The sequence below is a fragment of the Felis catus genome, chromosome B3 (genome assembly GCF_018350175.1).
Source record: "Felis catus isolate Fca126 chromosome B3, F.catus_Fca126_mat1.0, whole genome shotgun sequence".
In the NCBI taxonomy this organism is placed as follows: domain Eukaryota; kingdom Metazoa; phylum Chordata; class Mammalia; order Carnivora; family Felidae; genus Felis; species Felis catus.
This window is the reverse complement of record NC_058373.1, coordinates 20,411,668-20,419,997: the sequence shown is the minus strand read 5'-3', so window position 1 is coordinate 20,419,997 and position 8,330 is coordinate 20,411,668. Positions and strand designations below refer to the sequence as shown.

Genomic DNA, 8,330 nt, shown 5'->3' with positions numbered 1-8,330 from the left:
CAGAGTAGGCTAGGATCTCTGCCTAGTGCTGCTGGGGCCTAAACCTGTAACTCACAGCCAGCTCTGGCCACATTTTCCATCCAATGCCCTCCCTTTGTTTGAAGATGTCCTTAGGGGTCTGTGAGCCTGGCACACCCAGCCTCATCCAAATGTGTTTAGGAGTCCTGTGCTGTAGAGGCTGTAGGGAGGGATGTGCATGGGATGAGAACATGGATAACATGAAGGAGCTTGGAAGTGCCACAGGGCTGTACTGTGTCCCCATAGTCTGCTGCCACTGGGGAATAACAAGACATGAGGCTACCCTGGGAGGTGAAGCCAAAAGCACAACCTGGTGGGGTCCACATGGCCGAGCACTGTAGGGCAAGGGCCTGTCACTGTGTGTTCAGGGTCACACTGAGCTGCCCCCTTTTGAGTCTGGTCACATGAGACTCACTTACCAAGTCTTAGCTGAGCCCTTTTGATGAGTCCACAATATATTGAGGAATCAAAAAAGAGAAGTCTGATCCAGGCAGTGTGATTTATGGGCATTAATTGAAACCCCACTCATTCCCTATAAAGTCAGATGAAGCTGCCATTGCTGATGCAAGAAAAAGGTTTGTCTAAAATATTGGCTGGTGTCATCGATACCAGGAGTTCTTGGGCCAGGTCCCATCTGCATTCTGATGATGTAAGGATATTTGGGAAGGAAAATGCCTCAGAACATAAATCTATTTGACACCAAATATCTACTTCCCATGGTGAGCCAGACCCTACTATATAGGAGGCCAGAGATGCAGGCATAGAAGTGGAGCTCATCCCTACTTCAAGGAGAGAAAAGACCAAAAACTGCTTTGGGTTAAGGCAGGCCCTTTGCTGAAAATCACTACACATTCAAACCCTGCTGCCACACCTCTCACCAAAACTATAGCTCTTAACAGATGTGAAAGCAATCTTGTCATCTGTGGTTATTCAGATTATGAGCAAATGCAAAGGCTTTGAATGAGCTTGTGCAGTTTGGCTCAGTGCGTGGGCTCTGGCCATTCACCATGAGAAGCACATGTCCCAGTCACTGCTGGTCACAAGATAAGAGACCCTAGGGGAGCCTGGGTAGCTCAGTTCATTGAGTGTCTGACTCTTGCTTTCAACTCAGTTCCTGATCCCCCTCAAGTGGGGCTCCACAAATCCCAAGCCTGCTTAGGATTCTCTCTCTCTCACCCATGCCCCTCTCCCCCACTCATGCTCCCTCTCTGTATGTATTTTAAAAAGGAAAGGAAAGGAAAGGAAAGGAAAGGAAAGGAAAGGAAAGGAAAAAAAGAAGATAAGAGACCCTTAAAGCACATCAGAGCCCAGCTGAGCCCAGTGGGCCCATAGAACCATGCAATAACCGAACTATGGAGAGAGCCCAAATGTCCATTGACTGATGAATGGATAAAGAAGAAGTGATATATAGATATGCAATAGAATATTACTCAGCCATCAAAAAGAATGGTGAACTAAAAGGTAACCTACAGAATGGGAGAAGATTTGCAAATGACATATCTGATAAAGGATTAGTATCCAAAATCTGTAAAGAACTTACCAAACTGAACACCCAAAAAACAAATAATGCAATGAAGAAATGAGAAGAAGACACGACTACACATTTTTCCAAAGAAGACATCCAGATGGCTAATAGCCACATGAAAAGGTGCTCAACATCACTCATCATCAAAGAAATACAAATCAAAACCACAATGAGATACCACCTCACACCTGTCAGAATGGCTACAATGAACAACTCAGGAAACAGCAGATGTTAGGATATAGAGAAAGGGGAACTCTTTCTCAACCTTTTCCCTGCTGGTGGGAATGCAAACTGGTGCAGCCACTCTGGAAAACAGTATGGAGTTTCCTTAAAAAATTAAGAACAGAACTACCCTACGACCAAGCAATAGCACTACTAGGTATTTATCCAAAGGATACAAAAATACTGATTTGAAGTGGCACATGCACCCCAAAGCTTATAGCAGCACTATCAACAATAGCCAAATTATGGAAAGGGCCCAGATGTCCATCAACTGATGAATGAATAAAGGAGATGTGGTATATACATACAATGGAATATTACTCAGCAATCAAAAGAATGAAATCTTGGGGAGCCTGGGTGACTCAGTCAGTTGAATGACCCACTTCAGCTCAGGTCATGATCTCACAGTTGGTGAGTTTGAGCCCTGCCTTGGTTTGTCTGCTGTCAGCACAGAGCCTGCTTTGGATCCTCTGTCCCTCTCTTTATCTGTCCCTCATCCACTCATTCTTTATTTCTCTCAAAATAGATAAATAAACTTAAAAAAAATAAAAGAATGAAATCTTTCCATTTGCAACAACATGAATGGAAGTAGAGTATATTATGCTAAGTGAAATAAGTCAGGAAGAGAAAGACAAATATCATATGATTTCACTCATATGTGGAATTTAAGAAACACAACAGATGAACATAAGGGAAGGGAAGGAAAAAATAAGATAAAAACAGAGAGGGAGGCAAAGAGACTCAAATACAGACAACAAACAGGGTTGCTGAAGGGGAAGTGGGTGGAGGGATGGGCTAAATGGTGATGGGCATTAAGGAGGGCACTTGTTTGGATGAGCACTGGGTGTTATATGTAAGTGATGAATCACTAAATTCTACTCCTGAAACCAGTACTATAATGTGTATTAACGAATTGAATTTAAATAAATAAATTTTTTAAAAAGATAAATGTTATATATATTTTACTACAATAACACAATAAAATTCAGGCTGCATGAACTTAAAAAAAAAGTCAGGCATACACTTATAAGGTACAACTATATCAGTGCTTAGAGGGAACTTTAAAATTGTAAACACCTATGTTAGAAAAGAAAAAAATCTCAGATCAATAACATAACCTCCCATCTGGAGACACTGGAAAAGAAGAGCAAAATAACCCAAAGCAAGAAGAAGGAAGGAAAGAATAAGAATTGGAGAAGAATTTGATAAAATAGAGAACAGAAAAGCTACAGAGAAAATCAATACAACCAAAAGTTAGATCATTCAACAAACACAATAGACCAACCTTTAACTAGATTGCTCCAGAATAAAAGAGAATAGAATTACTGAAACCAGAAATAAAAGAGAAGACATTACTACCACTATACATAAATAAAAAATAATTGTGAGGGAATACTATGAAAAACTTGTGTGCCAACAACTTAGATAACTTAGATGAAGTGGAAAAATTCCTAGAAAGACCCAGACTACCAAAACTGACTCAAGAAAAAAATATATATATAATCCAAATATACGTATATAAAGAAAAGAGATTGAATTAGTAACTGAGGAAAAAAAAGTACTTCCCACAGAGACCAGGATCAGATGGTTTCACTAGTGAATTCTACCATTTAATGGGGTCTGATCTTTCATACAGCTTCCAAAAAATAGAAGAGGAGGATACACTTCCCAACTCATTCTATGAGGTCAGTATTAGCCAAAGATATTACAAGGGAAAAAACAAACAAAAACTAGAGACCAATATCTTTTATGAGTACACATGCAAAAATCCTGAACAAATTACTAGTAAAAGGAATCAAGCAACGTATAGAAAGGATTATACACCATGACCAAGCAGGATTTATCCCAGGAATGTAATGTTGGCTTAATATCCAACAATTATTGGAGCACCTGGGTGGCTCAGTCAGTTAAGCATCTGACTTTCACTAAGGTCATGATCTCAGGGTTGGTGAGTTCAAGCCCTGCATCAGGCTCTGCACTGACAGCATAGAGCCTGTTTCAGATTCTTTGTCTCCCTCTCTCTCTTCCCCACCCCCACCCTTTCTCTCTTTCTCTCTCAAAAATAAATAAATAAATATTTTCAAAAAATCTAACAATTACTGTAATATACCACATCAAAGAATAAAAGATGAAACAAATGATAATTGTAATAGATGTAGAAAAATCATTCAGCAGAATTCAATACTATTTCTTTATCTAAAAAAAGAGAATGCTCTAAAAACTAGGAATAAAGGGGAACTTCTTAAACCTGATAAAGGGCATCTATGAAAATCTCATAGCTAATATCAATACTAAGTTGGAAAAGACTGAATGCTTTCTCCTAAGATCAGGAATGAGGTAAGATGTTTGTTCTTTCCACTTTTATTCAACCTTGTACTGGAGGTTCTAGCCAAGGCAACTAGGCAAGAAAATGAAATAAAAGGCTTCAAAATTAAAAGAAAGAAATGAAACTATCACTATCTGAAGATGGTATGATCTTGTATTTCTGAAAGAGTTCATGAAAAAAAAATTAATATTAGAACCAATAAATGAGTGCAGCAAAGTCTCAAGATACAGAATCAATATGCAAAAATCAATTGTACTTCTTTTCAAAAATTTTTTTTAATGTTTATTTATTTTTGAGAGACAGAGACAGAGACAGAGAATGAACAGGGGAGGAACAGACAGAAAGTGAGACACAGAATCTGAAGCAGGCTCCAGGCTCTGAACTGTCAGCACAGAGCCTGATGTAGGGCTTGAACTTGTGAACCACAAGATCATGACCTGAGCCAAAGTCTTCTGCCTAACAGACTGAGCCACCCAGGTGCTCCTGTACTTCTATATACCATCAGTGAATGATCCAAAAATAAAATTAGGAAAATAATTCCATCTATTAAGAGCATCAAAATTAATACAAATACTTAGGAATACATTTAACCAAATAGTACATAATTTGTACTCTGGAAACTACAAAACATTGCTGAAAGAAATTAAGGAAGGGTTGCCTAGATGGCTGTGTCAGTTAAGCATTCTACTTTGGCTCAGGTCATGATCTCGTGGTTCGTGTGTTCAAGCCCCACATCAGGCTTTCTGCTGTCAGCACAGAGCCTGCTTCAGATATTCTGTCCCCTTCACTCTCTGCCCCTCCCCCACTCACATGCTCTCTTGTGCACATTTTCTCGCTCTCTCTCCCTCTCTCTCAAAAATAAATATTTATTTTTTTAATGTTTACTTATCTTTGAAAGAGAGACAGGGGCGCCTGAGTGGCTCAGTCAGTTAAGCGACAGGCTTCAGCTCAGGTCATGATCTTGCAGTTTGTGAGTTTGAGCCCCTTGTCGGGCTCTGTGCTGACAGCTCAGAGCCTGGAGCTGCTTCGGATTCTGTGTCTCCCTCTTTCTCTGACCCTCCCCTGCTCACGTTCTGTCTCTCTCTGTCTCTCAATAACAAATAAACGTTAAAAAATAGTTTTTTAATTAAAAAAAAGAGAGAGACAGAGAGTGAGTGGGGGAGGGGCAGAGAGAAAGGGAGACACAATCTGAACCGGCTCCAGGCTCTGAGCTGTCAGCACAGAGCCCGAAGTGGGGCTGAAACCCAGGAACTGTGAGATCACGACCTGAGCCGAAGTTGGACACTCAACCGAGTCACCCAGGCACCTCAAAAATAAACATTTTTTAAAAAGAAAGAAAATAATTAAAGGAGACCTAAAAAAAATGGAAAGACTTCCCATGTTTATAGATTAAAAGACTTAATATTGTTAATATGGCAATATTCCCCAGATTGATCTGTCGAAATAATGTAATCCCTATGAAAATCTCAGCTGATTTCAGAAAATAATAAATCTAAGCTTATTTTCAGAAACTGACAAGCTGATTCTGAAATTCTTAAGGAAATTCAAGAGACCCAAAATAACCCAAAAATATTGAAAAAAGAACAGAGTTGTAGGATTCCCAATTCCCAATTTCATAACTTAAGACACTACTGGTAAGAATGTAGAATAGTGCAGCCGCTTTGGAGAACAGTCTGGCAGTTCCTTACATAGTTACCGTATGACCCAGTAATTCCACTCCTACATGTATACCCAAGAGAAATAAAAACATATATTTACACAAATACTTGTACACTGATGTTCATAGCAGCATTATTTATAGTAGCCAAAAAGTAGAAACAAATGTCTACCAGTTGTTGAGTGGATAAATGAAATGTGGTACATTTGTACAATGCAATTTTTTTGGCAGATTAAATCAAGCACTGTTACATGCTACAATATGGATTAACGTTTGCTAACTGAAAGAAGCCAGTCACAAAGAACCACACATTGTATGATTTTATTTATATGAAATGTCCAAAATTGTCAAATCTTTATAGATAGAAAGTAGGTTAGTGGTTGCTAAGGGCTGGGAGAGGGGTAATAGCTAAGGGATGCAGTTTCTTTTCGAGACAATGAAAATGTTCTAAAATGGGTTGTGGTGATAGACCTACAACTCCATGAATATATGAATGCAAATTTAATCATGCCCTTTAAATAGATAAGTTGTCTGGTATATGAATTACATTTCAATAAAACTACTTATTATGAGTCATCTATAGTCAAGGAAGCAAACCAGAAATCTGAGGAAGTCATGATAGAATTGAGTCCCCAAGTTGCTACATCAATAAGAAGAAATTGGGTGGATCACAAACTTAGAGGAACTGCCAAAGAGAGTAGGACATTATCAGAGAACACTTAGAGATGAAGAATATAGAAAAGGAAAGAAATCCGTGGCCCTCCAATCTAGGGAGCTAACACCAAACCTGAACCCCAGGGACAATAGACATGTGAGAATTCTTGTTCTCAGTTAATCCAGAATAAAGTCTAAAATGGTGAAAAAAATAGATGGAGATACTGCCAACAGCAGGAACTTTGAAAAAGAAAATGTGTCCAGTATCAAAGGAAGATTCAGAGGCAAAAGTATTGGGGAAAGAAAAGGCCAAGTTTATAGGGAAAGAACAAGGGGGTCAGACTTCAGAAGCATTCACTCATTAAATATAAAGCACAAAAGTTTAAAAGAACAAAAACAAATCCCCCCAACACATACAAAACTCTTGCAATATTGCCAAGGCCGCCCCATATACAACACCTGTCTGTTTCTGGTGAGAAACCAGAAACTTGCTCACATGTTTCTCATTGATTGTCATATTCATAAACATCACAGTAGTTTTGTGGGACATGCTTGATATTTTATCTATTGGCGGGGCTAGAATAAAAGGTTAAGACCTTGCTTTTTTTGGTTTATCTCAGAGTGAATTATGTGGTATTCTTCCTGACCATGACATGTCATTGTGGAGGTGGGGCAAAATATCAGGTTTCTGCTTCCATACCGGGCTTGTCTTGAAAACAAAATGCTAGTTGAAACCAAAAGAGCTCCAGAGACTTAATTCCAAAGGCCGTAAAAGTGCTCAGCTATGCTTCCTGTTTTCCTCTTTCAGAAAAATTATTGTATTCATTTCCTTTTGATGCTTAACAAATTATCACAAACCTAGCAACTTAAAACAATACCCATTTATTATTCCACAGCTCTGTAGGTCAGAACGCAGTTGGCTCAGCTGGGCTCTCTGTTCAGGGTCTCACAAGGCTGAAACCAAGGTGATGGCCAGGCTGGGTTTTTATATGAAGGTTCAGAGGAAGAATCTACTTCAGAGCTTATTCAGGAAGCTGTTAGAATTCAGTTCTATGCAGTGGTAGGAACTGAGGTCCTGGTTCTCTTTCTGGTTGTCAGTCAGGGACCAGGGACTGGCCTTCCACACTCCTTCACATGTGGCCTCTCCATCTTTGCACCAGCCTTAGCACCTGGATTCCTTCTCATTCTTGGAATTTCTCTGACTTCCCTTTTTACCTTCGTCTTCTACCTTACTCCTCTCCCATCAGCTGGAAAAAGTCCTCTGTTTTTAAGGACTTGTGATTAGATGAGGTACATGCAGATAACCTCTGAATCTTAATGTCATCTGACTTGGAACTTTAATTACAACTATGAAATCCCTTCTTGGCAGCACCTACATTAATGTTTGATTCTATAACCAGCACTAGGACTCCTGGAGCAAGGGGGCATTGTTAGAACCCTGCCTACACCTCTGTAAACATAAAGGGACAAAAAGGCCAATTCCTAGTTGACATAAGTGCTACCCTTTCTATCCTGAGCCCCACTGCATTACAACAACCAGTCAGATAAATTGATGTGTTACAGTAGGTATTTAAAACCCACTTCCTTTTCTACACATATTGAGCCTTTGGCTACCATATTAAGACCAACAGAACAACACTGATTACTCCTTTGTGCTCCCATACCTTTCAACTACCTGGCAGAAGCCTTTTATATAAATGCAGCTGTCAGATTAACTGCTCACTGGAAAGATTATTCTTAGAAAATAAAGAATCACTAGAAACACAATTTCACAGCATGCTGTTTGTGCCTTTAACTTTCTTAAACTGTCCTAGACAATGACTTTTGGAACTTTAGAGCCCTTACTTCAACTGGTACATTGCAATCTGTGAACAAAAGCTCTATTGATGGAAGGAAAATGCTGAGAACAGAACCTATAGAGATACAGG

General features: G+C 39.3%; 1 pseudogene; it reads left to right on the top strand.

Moving 5' to 3' along the window:
* The first annotated feature begins 209 nt into the window (after positions 1-209).
* The window catches only part of LOC105260610, a 30,145-nt pseudogene continuing 22,024 nt past the window's right edge, over positions 210-8,330 (top strand).